This window comes from Mustelus asterias, chromosome 15, assembly GCF_964213995.1.
Source record: "Mustelus asterias chromosome 15, sMusAst1.hap1.1, whole genome shotgun sequence".
Taxonomy (NCBI): domain Eukaryota; kingdom Metazoa; phylum Chordata; class Chondrichthyes; order Carcharhiniformes; family Triakidae; genus Mustelus; species Mustelus asterias.
Genome location: NC_135815.1, coordinates 42,233,393 through 42,250,884, shown reverse-complemented (window position 1 = coordinate 42,250,884; position 17,492 = coordinate 42,233,393). Strand labels below are relative to the sequence as shown.

Below are 17,492 nucleotides of genomic sequence, written 5' to 3'. Positions count from 1 at the left end.
GTTGAACAGCAAGCATGTATGTAAGGCATGAGATGTGGGTGTGAGACTTAATGTGGAGACGCTGGCGTTGGACTGGGGTAAACACAGTAAGAGTTTTAACAACTCCAGGTTAAAGTCCAACAGGTTTATTTGGTAGCAAATGCCATTAGCTTTCGGAGCCCTGCTCCTTCGTCAGATGGAGTGGGTATCTGCTCACAAACAAGGCGTCTGTGTGCCTTGTTTGAGAGCAGATATCCACTCCATCTGACGAAGGAGCAGGGCTCCGAAAGCTAATGGCATTTGCTACCAAATAAACCTGTTGGACTTTAACCTGGTGTTGTTAAAACTCTTACGCTGTGAGACTTACACAGTGCTAAGTGAGGTGAAGGATGTTAATAATTATATGAATTCTGATAGAAATGGATGGTAGATGAGTGATTGGAGTATGTTGAATTTAGTAGTGGCTGAGGTTAGTGATGCAGTTTGTAGGAAATGGCAATTGAACTTGCATTTATTGATTTTAATCACTGGTGAAGCCATTAAACCTTTTGCGGCCCTGCATTCAGGTCTTTAGAGAAACACCTGGTATTTACCTACATGCCATCTGTTCCCAATGCCTTCTCATCATGTGTTTAGAAGGCATCCGGGAGGGGAGGAAGAGTTCTAATTTAGACCTTTTGACAGTGTTCTTTTTCAAGCAGAACTATTACCTAAAGTTTATGTATGCCATACAATTACTCAGCTGCTTGGTCACCATTCTGATCATGATTAATGATTTTTTTAAAAAGCAGTTTAGCACAACAGTCTTAACAAGGAAGGATTGTATAATGTGATCATATATTTTATGGTTATTGCCTTTTAGGAAATAAGGCTCCCGAGTCTGTACTGGCAATGGTTGTGACTGAACTTAGGAAGAGCCTGTTTCCTGAGAATAAATAGAACACTCAGATGAAGAAGTAGGTTGTATTAGATGGACTGGAATCTTCACATGTATAGCATGCGTGCACAAAAATCATGTGATAATGATTAAAAATACAAAATTGCAATGTCCCACCCTACAGTATGTTGGCAGTAGAACATATTGTGGGTAGTATATCAGTTTGGGCTTCAGTACACATTTTTTGAAAAGCCACCTTCTTAGTTTGTCCCTTTTCCAACAACTTTTTAGATGTTCAAATCATTCCCGTGGTTAATCTCTTACCTTGCACCCTCCATGAACTTGAGCGAATCCAAAACTGCAGCCTGTTTCCTAAGTCGATCTAAATTCCATTCACCCTGTACTCATTAACCCACACTGGTTCCCACTCTACAATGTTGTGATATAAAAACTCTCAACCTTGTTCATAAATCTCTCTTTGGCCTGACTCCTCCCTACCTCTAAGTTCCTCCAGCTCTTCAACCCACCCAAGATCTCTGTGCTTCCCCAATTTTGGACTCTTGCACATTCCTGATTTTAATCATTCCATCACCGACAGCTATGCCTAAGGTCTTCAGCACTGGACTTCCCTCCCTAAACTCTCTGTCTCTCTATCTTTGTTTAAGACACTCCTGATTAAAAACACAATGTTCCCTCAACAAAACTATGCTGACTATCCCTGATAATCTGTGCCTTTTTCGGTGACCGTTTATCCTGTCTCAGGATTGCTTCCAATAATTTGCCCACCACAGAAGTCAGACTGACTGACCTATAATTTTCTGACTTATCCCTCATATCCTTTTTAAATAATTGTACAACATTTGCAGACTTCCAATCCTCTGGGACCTCAAATGTAGCAGTGAGGATTGGAAAATGATTCTCAGACCATTGGCTAATTCCTCCCTGGCTTCCTTGAACAGCCTGGGATACAATCCATTTGGCCCTGGTGATTAATCCACCTTCAAAGATGTCAGTCCTTCCAATACTTCCTCTCTCACTATGCTTATTATATCTAATATTTCACACTCCTTTAACTAAAATATCTGCATCAGCTCTCTGTGAAGAAAGAGATAAAGTACTCATCGAGAACCTTGCCCACATCCACAGCATCAATGCACAAGTTACCATGTACATCTCTATCTTTTCTTGAGTTATTCTCTTGCTCTTAATGTACTGGCAACCCATCTTTGGATTTTCATTAATTTTACTTGTCAATATTTTTACATATTCTCTCAACTCTCCTAATATTTTTTACTTCACCCTTGTACTTTCTATACTCAGCTAGGGTTTTTATAGTATTAATTATTTTGTGACCATCATCAGCTTGCTTTTTCTGCTTCATCTTACCTTGTATACTTCAAGATAACCGGGGGCTCCAGCTTTGGCAGGACCACCCTTATACTTTGTAGGCATATGTCTACACTGTAGAATCTCGCTTTTGAATGCCTACTACTGGTTTGTCACCAATTTCCTTTTACGTAGCTATAACCAGTCCACTCTTGCCAGCTCACCTCTCAGCTTTGTAAAGTTTGTCTTTCCCCAATGTTGAACTTTTACTCCAGTTCTATCTTTGTTCTTTTGCATAATGATGCTAAATCTAACTCTACTATGGTCACTATCTCCATAATGGTCCCCCATTGCTAGTTTATCCACTTGCCCAGCTTCATTTCCTAAGACTAAATCCAGAATTGTGCTTCCTGTTGGGCTTGTTACATGCAGGCTAAAAAAAGTTATTTTGGATGCAGTTCAAGAATTTTGTGCCCACTGTGCCTATTGCACTGTTCGTATCCAAATTGAAATTAGGGTAGTTGAAGTCTCCAATGATTACTGGTCTCTTGTTTACGCACTCAAATTTGCTGACATATCTACTTTCCTAACTCCCTCTCACTATTTGGGGGTTCTTCAGTAGACTGCTATTACGGTGTCTATCCCGTTTTATTTCTGAGTTCAATACATATAGCCTTATTTGATGATTTACTATATTCTCCCTTCTCATAGCTGCAATTGATTCTTTAACCAATAATGCTACATCCCTATGTTTTTCATCCCCCTCTCTATCTTGCCTGAAACCATATAAGCCAGGAATGTTGAGCTGCTACTTTTGGCTTCTCTAAGCCAAGTTTCTGCTATAGCAGTGATATCATGGTCTTGTGTATCTGTGGCCTCAACTCATCGGCTTTATTGCTATATTCCTTGTATTTAAAATAAATATCTTTTAACATTGCCAAATTCTTGATTTTTTAAATTCCTTTTTCTGTCTTTGAGAGTCACTGTCTAATTTTCTGCCTCCCGTTCTCTGCTCTGAAGTTGTCCCGACTCATCTACCCTCAGGTTCCCATCGCTCTAAAAAACTTAACTGGACTAGCTACAATATCGCGACAAGAGCTAGCGACATGAATATTGTATGGTGAATAACTCACCTCCTGACTCCCCAAACACTGTGCACCACCTGCAAGTCACAAGTATGATGGAACACTCTCCACTTGCCTCAATGGGTACAAGTCCCATAATACACACGAAACTTCATCCCATTCATGACAAAATAGACCATTTGATTGGCAACTCATCCACTGCCTTAAACATTCACTCTCCTCTCTCCTCCCTCTACCACCCCACACCAAACACCTTGTAGCGATAGTGTTTACCATCTATAAGTTGCACTGCAAATCCACAACCTCGATCAAACCTGAAAGATAAGGCCAACAGGTGCAGGTGCCTTCAAGATTCATAAATTTTGGCATGACTGACATAACTTTAGAATGTTTTATGGTTTTATAAATTTTGCAGACTTATCCAGCCACTGTTCTGACTCAGTTTTGCTAAGGTATTCCACATTTAGAAGAATTGGATTTGTTTAGGAAGACAGGGACTTTCCCCATCATCCACAGTTCATTTATATTTGTTCAGATGCCCACAACAGCTGAAAAAGTCTAATGAGCCCCATTCCAGGACTTGCGTCATAGAGCATATCATTGGCACAGTAAAAAGGGGTCATTCTGTTGATATTTTGCAGTTTACAGCTAGCAGAGTCTCAAGAATGTTTGTGTTTTATTCTGTTCTCCATAACTATGTCCTGGAGAAAGGCATTCCCAAGGAGAAAGGTGGATCAGAATGGGATCATGTTATGCAAAGGAACAGGACAGCAGGAAGAGTAGTCCGGACCAGGAACAAGACAGATTTAATAGCAGCTTTTTACGAAATACTTTTTCCAATAAGTAAATAAAAGGAACTAATCTTTATTGTGGTTGCAGAGTAAATAGAAACTTTACTATCTCTCATAAGCACCAACAGCATACTGATCTAGTCTGTGAACCCCAGCAAAGATAAGACTCCCCTAGAACAGCTGTTATCACAAGATTATTTAAACATTTTTTTAAAAATGTGATTAACTGTAATAATTTTCTTTCTCTCGAGTACCATCCTTCAGCCTACCTTGGTTGCCTATGAGTCAAGGATCAGGAACTGCATGGCTGTATTTTAGTAAAATTTGCCTTTGGGAATTCACATGGTCCTTTTGTCAAAGCAGTTCATCCTCAAAGTAAGTACTCTGCTGCAGGTTCTGTTCTCCACTGGTCCAGACTCAGCAGCTAGTGCTAACTCCTTTCAAATACATGAAAGGCAAGAGAGATCACTGAATAGAAAGCTCATCTGTGCTGCAATCTGGAGTGAGAACAGCATAATGTATAGACTCCTGCCATGCCATTTGTACATAGCCCCATTCTTTGAACAATGAGGACAGAGAGAGGAAGAGAAAAAAAAGAGAGATGGTATCACCCATAACAAAGATTACTTGCAGAATTTTACAACTTGTTCTTCCACTTTAACCAGTTGATACCAGCAGATCTATTACATCAGCTATCAGATAGCCACCTGGGAGACATTCCTTGCATGCCAGCCCAAACCTACCTCCGTCAATCTTGTTATAGGAGTAACTTTCAATAATGACCGTGAAAAGCAAGACACTGGGGTGAGATCTGTGAAGCAATAGACAGCAAGTTTTCAAATCCTTCTGATTCCTTCATCTGAAAGTAGTTACATTCACAAATTTAAAGAGAATTGTCATTAATGTTACAGGATAGTCCCAAGCCTGGCTATGAAAAAGACACAAAGACTTGGATTTTGTTTTTAAAAAGGCTGTTTATTGCTTATTTCTCCACCCTAATACTGGCTGGCTCTTCTTTATGTACACACCTGAGTATAATTAACTAATCAACACCTAACAGCTGTTCACCTTTATTATCTTAACCTATTAGGTAGCTTTTTCGGCACCAATCAAGTAAACGAACTCAAATTAACTTAGGGACAAAGTAAAAGGGGCGGCTCCCCAATAGGAAGGGGACTTCTTTTTGTGTACATACCAATTATAAAAAAATCAAATTAACTTAGGGACAAAGCAAAAAAGGCAGCTCCCCAAAAGGAGGGGGAACTGCCCAAAATAAAAGACAAAGCACAAAGGAAACTTAAAACATCAAATCATAATGTGATTGTTGGGGTCAATAATACACCCCAGTCCCTGCAGTGCCGAGTGGGCACGGAACTTAACTTATTAGGTTCTGTTGATGGATGTTAAATACCTATTAGGTACTAACAATTAATTAACATAAATGAGGAGAACATGATCACAGAGGGGTTTCAGGTGCAAAATCCTACCATGTTCTTCTTCCTGAATGCCCTTAATGTCTCACCCTGCATCACTTGTTTTCTAAGTTACTAAGTCCAAGTTCTATAAATAAGATGAAAATTGGTCTCCAATTTTTTTTGAAATGGCCAGCATCTTCAGTGTTCAGATGTGATTCTGATCAAGGCTCAGACTTCAACACTTTTGTTGATCCCATTTCCATCCCTTTGTTGATCGTGTTGCCAATATCTTTCTGGTGTTCAGGACAGAAGCAGCAACAACTGGATGGAAGTTCCTGCTGGGAGTTGAACAGGTGGGATATGCAAGTCAAAGTAATGGTTCAACTGTCTTCTCTTATACACCCCCCAACCAGTCCTACCCCACCCACTTTATCTAAGCCTATGCTTTTCTGTGAAGAATGTTGAAAGTTGAACATTCTCCCTGCCCACATGATTAAGACTCCACTTAACCAAAATAAGCATTATATGCCAGTTGTGAGACCAATCTCCCAATACATTAAGCCTTGCCTGAAGCAATCAGGCATCAACTACAGTCATAATATTTACACACATTTTATCAACTGCAAATTTGCAGTTCATGCCTCCAACAGCTACATGAAGAACACAAATCATTTGTTTTATGTATGTTAAAATTTTGATGTGGGGGAATTTTATGCGTGTACCCTATTCCAGTGCAGGTATACTAAGTATCCTAGTTGGACTGTATAAATAAGATTTGAGGCTTATTCATGTAAGTGTGGAAAGATACTACTACTACATTGTAATTGTATTCCAAAAACTGCTGTTATGACATCCTTTCCAAATTCAGAAGACTCAACAGCAACATTGATATCCTGGCTTCTGAATCCAAGTGGAGTAGAGCTCGGCACTTAGCTATCATGGAATAGTCAGGTCAACCATGTTGTGCCGGATTAACCAACTAATCTCATACAATCCAGCTTTGCTGCTCTCAGCCTGTTGAAAAGGCACCTTGAACAAACAGTTTGAACCAACGTTGATATCAAAACACATCTGTAATCCCACAGAATTCTGTAGAAGAAAAAGGCTGGCGACTTAATTTTGCAACACTAGATTTATATCTTTGTTTCCCAGCAGAAGACAGTCATGAAAACAACCTGCTCCTTTTGTAATGGTGAACCAAGGAGTGGACAACAGTGGATAGGAAAAAAATATGGATATTTCAAATCCGAGAGCATTGAGATAGGAGTGCCCTCCGTGGTCCTGAATGTTTAGCACCAATCTAGGGAAAAAGCATGAAAAGGCATTACTGGAGAGAATGTTAATTTGAGATGTTGGAAATGCAACCAAAGTGGCTGCATTTCACAAGACACTTGAATATCTTTTTGTTATTTTATTATTCTTCATCTTGCTTACTCTATGAAAATGAACAAGAAGTTGGCTGAAAGGTATTAAATAGCCAGTATTGTCCTCATTAGACGTGTGATTTTGCAACAAAGTTGCAAAGCTAAGGATGAAGTTAAATGAATAAAGGTACTGATGATAGAAGCCCTATTCGTTCCAAATTTATGAGTCAAACAAAACTCAATTTTGAGGAGACTGTTACAGACACTTAAGAAACAAATCAGGTAGAATGAATATTTAAGAAGGTGGGATAGTGATAAGTGAAATTCAACACGAGTAATTGTAAATTATTGCAGATTAGAAAAAAAAGTCAACACGTACACAATGATATTGAAAAAACAAATTAGCAAGGTAGATGAGATCAAAGGGCATTAATAAACACAGAACACAAGAGACATTTTAGATTAGTAAGTTACAAAATAAATAGAATATTTGAACTTTATTGCAGGATACAAGTGAGGAGGTGTCACACTGAGTTTATGCAGTGCTTTTACTAGGTCACAATTTAAGGCCAAACAGCTTGCCACAAGAAGGGGTATGCAACCCTCAATGCAGATGGAATAACAAATTTCAAAGTGAAGATCCAGTAACTATTTCTGTTAGGTCTGCAATTCTGTGCTTTTCTATCACTGTTGTTCATACCTATTTTGTGCATAAGTCTCTTTAATGCCCAAATTTAATTCCATAACATTTGAATTGATGCTCCTCGATTACCCAATATGTCTGCCAAATTTTCTTTTCTTTTGCATGAGTTCATAAGTTGATAAGATATAGGAGCAGAATTAGGCCATTTCGCCCATCGAGTCTGCTCTGCCATTCGATCATGGCTGATATGCTCCTCATCCCCATTTTCCTGCCTTCTCCCCTTTACCCTTCAACCCAATACCAATTAAAAATCTGTCTAACTCCTCCTTAACTTTACTCACTGTCCCAGCATCCACCGCACTTCGTGGTAGCAAATTCCACAGATTCACAACCCTTCGGGAAAAATAGTTTCTTCTCCACTCTGTTTTAAATTTGCTACCCCTTATCCTAAGATTATGACCTCTCGTCTGGAATGCCCCACAGAGGAAGTATCCGCACAACGTCTACTTTATCCATACCTTTTATCATCTTGTATATCTCAATTTGATCTCCCTCATTTTTCTAAATTCCAGAGAGTATAGGCCTAAACTGTTCAATATCTCTTCATACGACAAACCCCTCATCTTTGGAATCAATCTAGTGAACCTCCTCTGAACTGCCACCAATGCCACTACATCTTTCCTCAAATAAGGGGACCACAACTGTGCACAATACTCCAGATGCTGTCTCACCAATGCCTTGTACAGTTGCAACAGTACTTCCTTACCTTTAAATTCTATTCCTCTAGCTATAAATGCCAACATTCTATTCGCTTTATTATCTCCTCTACCTGCATGCTAATTTTCTGTGACTCCTGAACGAGGATACCCAGATCCCTCTGCACCAGAGCACCCCGAAGTCTCTCCCCATTTAAATAATAAGTCGCCTTTCCATTTTTCCAACCAAAATGCATGACCTCACACTTATCTATGCTAAACTCCATCTTTTGGCCCATTCTCCTAACCTATCTATATTCATTTGTAAGGTTCTTATTTCCTCATTGCAACTTACTGCCCCGCCTACTTTTGTGTCATCTGCAAATTTGGCTATAGAGCCTCCTATCTCTGTATCCAAGTCATTAGTATAGATTGTAAATAGCTGGAGGCCAAGGACCGAACCCTATGGCACCCCACTACTTACTTTTTGCCATCCAGAAAAATACCCCACTTATCCCGACTCTCTGTCTTCTGGCTATCAGCCAGTCACCTATCCAAGATAATAAATTACCCCTAATCCCATGTGATCTAACCTTGGAGTATTTGGAAAAAGTTCTTAAACAGTCTTTGGAATATTTTTTGTTTTTGGAGTGTTTACAGAAGATTCACAATAAAGCATTCCTGATGAAACATTTCAGAACATTTGAACTTTAGGGGAAAATATTGACAATCATTTATGCTCACTCTTTTAAGGTAGGCTTGCTTTTAAACACTAAAATATCCTGGTAGGTTGGGTGTTGAAAGATTAGACTTAGGGATTTGAATGTAACAGAATTCTTTTGTGCATCACATTTTGACTGTTGACTGTGTGCTTATTCAGGCATTGGTGAACATTAGATATAGTGAAAGAGCTACAAGATTAGATCAAGGTGTGGCATAGGCAAACTAAATACTGAACAGGCTGATAGTTGCAATTTGCATTATATGCCATCTGACCAATAGACAGTACTGTTGCTTGGTCTTTGTCAGATCACTTGAAGTGTGCTGTAATTTTCCACATTCATTTCCAGGTATTATTGATAGTATTCAGTCTCACCATTGTTTCCAGCCAGACATGGTGTCTAGTGGTGCAAAAAGGCCAAGCCTCATTACACTCACCTCATGTCCATGTTCACTGCTGTGCCACCTTCCCACAGAACCCATTTTGTGCATCGACATTGAATTCACCTCCAATTTTTCTTCCCTTTTAAGTCTTTCCGGAGGTTTATCCAACTCTCTCTATATTCCTGGGAACATGGCTGCTCATTCCTGGGGAAAAACAGATCAATGTTCCATGTGGATGCTCACCAGGGATTTTTAAATTCTCTATTAAAATCTCTACATTCTCGTTTGACAAAACATTACTGGCACTGAGTCAGTTTATAAATTGATCTTCAGTACTTTAAAATCAGACTTTCAGTGTCAAGGGCAAATAATATTTTAACAAGGACATAATATGTATACATAAAGCATTTTTTCCATTTGTGTGCATCATACACAAAATCTAGACATCAAATATAATGATTGTAATAAAATACACCTGACTAATTACTGGAAATTAATTTACACATGATTGCTACAGCCTATGAACACTCAATTTGTCTGCGAAATCTATTCAGTGCGAAAGCATCTTCCCCATTGTGTGCATTTACAATAATCCTCAATGCTTCAGTGACAAAAATAATTCCTGGCTGCTCTAGTTGAGGTGTCACCTCTGCATTTCTCAGATTTCTATTGAAACATGTTAATGAAAACAAATCAGCAGCATTATTTTGTGCCTAGCTGCTTTTTGTGCACTATGAACGGGGGACCAGAAGACATATCATATATTACTCAGCCCTCAACACTAGACTATTCAGAGATCACCAGTTCTTCATTGGCGCGCAGGGTTCAGGTCCAACAATATCACCTGTTGGAGGTACGAGATCAGTTCTAAATTCCATTCTAGCTCTGTTTGACAAAAGCCCAAATTTGGTTTGCACCCATTTTTGCACTCAGAGGCCACTATTTGCAATAAGCACACCGATTTCCTTGAGGCTGGCAGTATGCAAACTTCATGCTGTTCTTCATTTCCAGCTCAGATACTGGCACTTTGTGAATTTAAGAGGGTGGTGAAGGTTTGGGTCTGCAAATGAGGAGTCACTGCTCACCAAAAGGCTACTGTCTAACCAAGGACGAGCTCACTGAGGGCAAAATCACAAGTATGTTCTTCTACGCGAGACAAGATGAGGATTGTGATGACGTGTCCTATTGGACAATGCTGAGGAACACGCACATCAAAATGCTTGGTGCAGTGGCAGGCTTGTCAGGCCACCTGTCAAGGCACATAGAGGAGTCCAAATCCAATGTGACACAGGGCCCTTCTTTCACACTGTAGAAGTGATGACCAACTCCATGACTACATTTGATGGTTGCTGTCTCAGCTTCCACTGTCGCTCAGACAGAAGCCACTTAAAGTCTCAGTGCTGCAGACAGAGATCATGAGACCAAACAGGTTCAGCTACCAAGCAGGTTCAGCTTGTACATCATCATGGCTGCCGATCTCAGAGCTCAAAGGGGCATGCAGGCTCTTACAGTAAATTAGCAGTTTGTACTCCAACAGATGACTGAGCAACAACACATGGTGCACCATGGAGCATGAATTATACCATTTGTGCACTCATCCGACCATTCTGCCCATGCCCTTTCTTGCACCTTTCAGCCAGCCATTCCAAAGTACTTCCATTCATGCTTAGGTATATATATATATATTTTCTATATAATATAAATATAATAAACTTTATTATATACTATATAGAATCAATATATTGTGTATTGATTTCTATAAATCAGATGAAAAGTGGTTGCTGATGCATGAACTCGCCTTTTGGGCACAGACTATTTGTTTATTAATTTTATTAATAATTCACAGGGAATTATAAAGTGAGTTGCTGAGTGACTTTTCGGTCATGAACTAATTTTATATTTAGAATGTTGATTCTTTCTATAAAATCATAATTGATCATTTTACTGTGTATAGAGATATATTAAAATTGTGGATCTATTTTTAATCACGAAATAAAAATAATAAATCTCGATATCAAGTCTTGTGTAACTGAGTGTCTGTTGATTGACTGCCAGGTCAGGTCCATGTTTATTTCAGCTTATGATTTTATAACCATTCCTGTCACTCCTGTGCTGGACAACAGCATGACTGTGACATAGGGATATAGATAGTCTAAGTGAGTGGGCAAATGTCTGGCAGATGGAGTACAATGTTGGTAAATGTGAGGTCATCCATTTTGGTAGGAATGGACTATTATTTAAATGGTAAAAAATTGCAGCATGCTGCTGTGCAGAGGGACCTGGGTGTCCTTGTGCAAGAATCACAAGGAGTTGGTTTGCAGGTGCAGCAGGTAATTAAGAAGGCAAATGGAATTTGTCCTTCATTGCTAGAGGGATGGAGTTTAAAAATAGCGAGATTATGTTGCAGCTGTATAAGGTGCTGGTGGGGCCACACCTGGAGTAGTGTGTACAGTTTTGGTCTCCTTACTTGAGAAAGGATATACTGGCACTGGAGCGGGTGCAGAGGAGATTCACTAGGTTGATTCCGGAGTTGAGAGGGTTGGCTTATGAGGACAGACTGAGTAGACTGGGGCTATACTCATTGGAATTCAGAACAATGAGAGGAGATCTTATAGAAACATATAAGATTATGAAGGGAATAGATAAAATAGAAGCAGGGAAGTTGTTTCCACTGGCAGGTTAAACTAGAAGTAGGGGGCATGGCCTCAAAATAAGGGGAAGCAGATTTAGGACTGAGTTGAGGAGAAACTTCTTCACACAAAGGGTTGTGAATCTGTGGAATTCCCTGCCCTGTGAAGCAGTTCAGGCTACCTCATTGAATGTTTTTAAGGCAAGGATAGATACATTTTTGAACAGTAAAGGAATTAAGGGTTATGGTGAGCGGGCGGGTAAGTGGAGCTGAGTCCACGAAAAGATCAGCCATGATCTTATTGAATGGCGGAGAGGCTCAAGGGGCCAGATGGCCTACTCCTGCTCCTAGTTCTTATGTTGCTACTTTAGTGATCCTAATAATGCATTTAATCATAGAATCATAGAAACCCTACAGTACAGAAAGAGGCCATTCGGCCCATCGAGTCTGCACCGACCACAATCCCACCCAGGCCCTACCCCCATATCCCTATATATTTACCCGCTAATCCCTCTAACCTACGCATCACAGGACACGAAGGGGCAATTTAGCATAGCCAATCAACCTAACCCGCACATCTTTGGACTGTGGGAGGAAACCGGAGCACCCGGAGGAAACCCTCGCAGACACGAGGAGAATGTGCAAACTCCGCACAGACAGTGACCCAAGCCGGAAATCGAACCCAGGTCCCTGGAGCTGTGAAGCAGCAGTGCTAACCACTGCTATTTCACCACTTTTAATAAAAAGTTGAAATCACACCATTTAAGCATACTGGTATCATTATACTCCACATCATCATTATACTAAACAGATGACCATTATATGTCAACAAAGACCTGTTACATGAAATTAGAATCAAGCTCAGTTCCTTTATCTTTAAGTTAAAAGATTAAATGATCAAAACCTCCATATGATACTTTAAAAAAAATATTCACAGTTTGATTTATTGTCACATGTATTAGTACAGTGAAAAGTATTGCTTCTTGTGCGCTAAGCATCCTGTTCATAGAGAAGGAAACGAGAGAGTGCAGAAGTCAGGCAGGAATTGTGGAGAGTTAACATTTCATGTCAATAACTTTTCATCAGAACTAATCTGATGAAAGGTCATTGACCTAAAATGCTAACTGTTTGTCTCCACAGCGCATTTCCAACATTTTCTTTTTTATTTCAGATTTCCAGTGTCTGCACTAGTTTGCTTTTGTATTAAGAATGCCATATTACATTAACGTAAAATGGACAAACTGAAATTATGCACAGAAATGCTTGAAAGATACATAGGTTAGTAAGCTTTTGTCAAAGAGCAGGTTGTGATATCTTGCGTTGGTACCATTCATTCTTATTCCATAGAACAAATTTAAGTGCATCACTTGATTAAGAATCCAATCATAACCAAAAAGAATGAAGATAACTTATCTTTCTACTGTGGAACACTGCTTGAATCAGACATGCATTTGCGAAAGTGATAATGTAAACATACAGCTATAAAAATAAATACAAGTAAAGAAAAACATAGAACAAATAAAAATATTGAATCTTTTTTGAAACCTTGATGATGATTCCTTGCCGTCATTTCTTCATTACAGGTCAATGGACACCTTGTTTACACAAGTCTGCACCTTTGCCCATCTTGTGATTGCCCCCAAAATGCAATATCTGTTACACAAACACCATATTATATTCCCCTCCTAGAATCATCACAGACTAACTTCCATAGTTACATTTTGACATTTAAAACAAACCAAACAAAAATAATGTGCATGGTAGAAAAAAGATATTTATTTAAATAACTTTGTTATTAAGGTAGTCAAATTAAAAATATCCACTTCAAGTAAAATTCATTATCTCTTAAAGAAGTCAAAGTTATTCGTAAAAGAAAGTGCCATCTTGGAAAGAATGAAGATTAGAGGTCAGAAATATACCTCTTAAGAATTGAATAATCATCGTCGTGCCTGGGCCAGTTACTCTAAATCAAATTTTTAATCTCCTCAAGGAAAGATTTTATGATATAATTGCTCATCTTTTCAAGCAATCAAGCAAAACTACAAAAAATTAATCTGACATTCGTTTCCCCTGACATTGGTATTCTTGTGATTGTCCTGATGAGTGCAAGACAAAAAGCTTCAACAAAATGTTTTTTTTCAGCAGTAATCAAAATTAATCTATGACAGTTCCATCTTCCACATGTTTTATCATCTGCCTTTATCATCTGTCATCATTAGCCTGGCAGGTAGGTGGCAACCTGAGCACAGACCCCAATATTGGATGTTGGATGTGCAGTTTGACAATATAGATTGTAATATCAGTCAACCATTCCAGTTAATTTGACTTTCTACTAATACTATTTGAAGGACCAGCCATTCAGCTTGCAGGTGAAGTGCTTTTTTGACTTACTTCTGATGTAGCAAAGTTTGTGAAGTACTGTGGAGTGTTTTTAGAAGTATTGTGGTCATTTGGTGCATCCATGCAGGGAGGTCAGAAGATTTTGTTACTTGTCTTTACCAATTCAGTAAGTGATATGGGAGCTGTCGTAGCAATGCTTCTGGATATTCAACATGACAGAGAAATGGAGCAGAGGTTGCATAGAGAGGAAGTTCTATATGAAGGGAGGAGAAGGAGGAGGACCCTTCACAGCAGACCCTAACTTCACGAGTCAGGGAGTACTTCTCATATCTCCACCATATCTCCAAATAATGCTCAAGCTGTCTCATATTTAGTGAACAGATCACCACAGAACTCCCTCAATAGGACCTTTTGCCAGGACAAGCTCAATGATTCCAGTCACGGTCACCCTCAATTTCTACATCTCGGGATCATACCAAGGGGAAATGTCAATATAGTAAACATCTCCTAGTACAGCATGCATCACAGCAATTTGTTGGGGCGGGGGGGGGGGGGGGGGGGGGGGGGCGCTGGGATGGAGGTCCTATATGCCAAGAGAGGACATTTCATTGTTTTCTCTCTTAAGCAGATAGAAGCAGAATGAGTGGGCATGCTGATCTAGGATTCCCAATGGTGCGAAGAGTCATCAACTCATAGGTGCTAGCAATGGCAAGCACCCACTTTGGTCAGTGTGTGACCAGTATAAACTATCATGCTGATGAATGCCCACTTTTCTGACAGAAGCCACAATTCCTTCATACTGAGAGTCTGCATTCTCACCATCTTCAAGCCGCTCAGAAGAGCCAAAAGATGGCTGCTCAGAGAAAAGAGATACCCCCTTAAAGATAGGTGATAACCCTGCTCCACCACCAAACGACTTGAGAACAGAGGTGTACAAGGAAAACCATGTTGGCAGCAGAAAAATTATGGACCAGACTTTTGGCATTCTTTAGCAACAGTTTTGATGCTTGGCATGGGTGTTTATCAAAGTTTGTAGTGGTCTGCATCACTATAATGAGGCACAACCATTGTCACCAGTGGTCACCTCAGGAAGAGGAGGCGGCAGGGACACATTTTTGAGGCTCTTGGGACACCTTCACTCCAGTAGGGTTGTCTGGGAGCATCTGTCCAAGACTTTGCCCCCCTTAAGATATCATCCCATCATCATCTACCCTTCCCTGCCTTCCCATCCCTCTGGGATGCCCATCACAGCATCCCCTAGGCCAAGATCCTGCAATAATATACACCCAACAAAAGCCTTTCCGTAACATGTCTATCCAAGAACAAACTCAATGAAACAAACATTACTTAAATATTCACCCTGTGCATTCCCTAGTGCCTGCCTTGGCAGGTGGCTTTGCCTGGCATGTGCCTCTATGCAGTACTACCCTAGTGGCTGCAGAATGATGAGAAAGCTGCTGACTTTCGCTAGGGGAGACTGCAGATGACCTTGATGGACTCTTTCAAGCAGCTTGAGCCTTGAGGGCTTGGCTTTGGATTGTTCCACCTAAACATGAATGGAAGTACTTTGGAATGGCTGGCTGAAAGGTGCAAGAAAGGGCATGGGCAGAATGGTCGGATGAGTGCACAAATGGTATAATTCATGCTCCATGGTGCACCATGTGTTGTTGCTCAGTTGGAGTACAGACTGCTAATTTACTGTAGGAGCCTGCATGCCCCTTTGAGCTCTGAGATCGGCAGCCATGATGATGTACAAGCTGAACCTGCTTGGTAGCTGAACCTGTTTGGTCTCATGATCTCTGTCTGCAGCACTGAGACTTTAAGTGGCTTCTGTCTGAGCGACAGTGGAAGCTGAGACAGCAACCATCAAATGTAGTCATGGAGTTGGTCATCACTTCTACAGTGTGAAAGAAGGGCCCTGTGTCACATTGGATTTGGACTCCTCTATGTGCCTTGACAGGTGGCCTGACAAGCCTGCCACTGCACCAAGCATTTTGATGTGCGTGTTCCTCATATACACATATATATATATATATATTGATTCTACATATTATATATAGTTTATATTTATACATAGTATAATAGTAATATAGAAATCAATATATATAATATAGTTTATTATATTTATATTATATAGAAATCAATATTGATTTCATATAGTATATATTATATATTAATATAATTTCAAGTACATTGCTTTCTGTAACAAAAAGTAAATTGCAATTAACTTCGTTAAGCTTACCGTGTTAATTTTCTAAAAGGTAACATGTGTTTGAGCCTGTTATCCCATAAGGCAGTGGTTCCCAAACTTTTTTCACTGGGCTGCACTTTCAGAATAAAAATTTGCTCGCGCCACACCAAATTTTTAATTGATATAAGAAATACATTCAAAAACAAAGAAAAACAACTCCTAGCAGTGCTTGATTCATAATATAGAACACAACTACTTTATAATATGATCATGGGACATTCGGAAAGCATAAAACAATCACTTTGGAAAAATATCTAATCCATGTTTAAATGTTTCTTTGATTGTCCTTGAATCTTCCCGCCACACTTGCCGCACCGCGCCCTTTGGGAACCACTGCCAGAACTATATTGAATGTTTCTGCCCAGTTTCGAACCGGGGACCTTTCGCGTGTGGGGCGAACGTGATAACCACTACACTACAGAAAGTGGGAACGTGATAACCACTACACTACAGGAAGTATCACGAATGCAAGATGCCACCAACTATCCACAACAACCTGTACAGTGACAAAGAAACTTGTGCAGAGTTAAATTCAGCATTTTCGAAATTAACCTCAATAACGTACCACAATGGGGGAAACCAAAATCAAAACGCCGTTCATAACTAGGGGGGGCAAAATCACCTCAGCGAATGGACATAAAGCCCAGCGAACCGAAAAGTGCCCGAGTACATGATTTAAAGTGGAAAGATGACAACAACATTCCCTCCTGGCGCTCTCTCGCGCACACGCACTGCTCGCTCTCTCGCTCGCGCGCGCACACACACCACTCGCTCGCTCGCTCTCGCGCGCACGCACACAAATACCTCGACATACCCACAACAACACGGCGCGAGCACCCACAACCCGACAGCCAATCACATCGACCTTCAGTTATCACACGCCCTCCAAACAATATGGCCTCCGCCAACCGAAGTCGGTTGCGTGGCTCCCCCCCCCCCGGCCTCTCCAACTCTCCTGATTGGCCAGGTGACGACAACAACAGCGCGGACGCG

At 40.2% G+C, this 17,492-nt stretch overlaps 1 long non-coding RNA gene and 1 other non-coding gene across 2 annotated transcripts; both read right to left on the bottom strand.

Moving 5' to 3' along the window:
• Positions 1-5,022: 5,022 nt before the first annotated feature.
• Positions 5,023-17,261, bottom strand: LOC144504812 (uncharacterized). Its single transcript, XR_013499702.1, has 3 exons — positions 17,122-17,261; positions 9,334-9,483; positions 5,023-6,773 (listed from the first exon to the last, which is right to left on the bottom strand). It is a non-coding gene; the product is annotated as an uncharacterized LOC144504812 (long non-coding RNA).
• trnav-cac (transfer RNA valine (anticodon CAC)) lies at positions 16,852-16,924 on the bottom strand. Its single transcript has one exon. It is a non-coding gene; the product is annotated as a tRNA-Val (tRNA).
• Positions 17,262-17,492: the final 231 nt, after the last annotated feature.